Raw genomic sequence first — 601 nt, 5'->3', positions numbered from 1 at the left:
CCCACCTGGTCGAAGCGTACGTAGCGTTGTCATTCTGGTCGCGAACGTGTACGTACATATATACTGGTGGATGTAGAGGCGCGCACGTGTCGTAGTAGAGGCGCGCACGTAGCATGTACACGTACGTATAGCGGCCAGGGTGCAAGAAAGAAAATACGGCCACGTATGTGTACATACGGGCAGGCTCTCGAACGCCTACTCGCGCATACGTACGGCGAGGGCTCATTGACATGGCTGGGTCGGAACGGAGAAACAGCGTCGTGGTCGTCGTGTTCATGGGGAGGCAACAAAATGCATCGTGTTCATGGGGAGGCAACGGAATGCGTCGTGTTCATCGGGAGGCAACGGAACGCGTGGGAGCCAACCGGCTGGGTCGGAACGGAATGCGTGGTCATGTTCATCGGGAGGGCTTGGACGGAACAGGCGATGGAAACGAGGCCTGGCGTATCGCAGAACGGAGGAAACGGCCTTGTGTTCGACCGGCCACGTTTGAAACGGGATCCTGTTCATCGGGAGGGGTGTGGCGTACCGCAAAACGGACGAAACGGACCTCCTACGGTCGAAACGGGGGTCCTGTTGATCGGGAGGGGTGTGGCGTACC

This window comes from Triticum aestivum, chromosome 6D, assembly GCF_018294505.1.
Source record: "Triticum aestivum cultivar Chinese Spring chromosome 6D, IWGSC CS RefSeq v2.1, whole genome shotgun sequence".
In the NCBI taxonomy this organism is placed as follows: Eukaryota; Viridiplantae; Streptophyta; class Magnoliopsida; order Poales; family Poaceae; genus Triticum; species Triticum aestivum.
The sequence above is the reverse complement of the archived record's forward strand: the minus strand, read 5'-3'. Positions refer to the sequence as shown.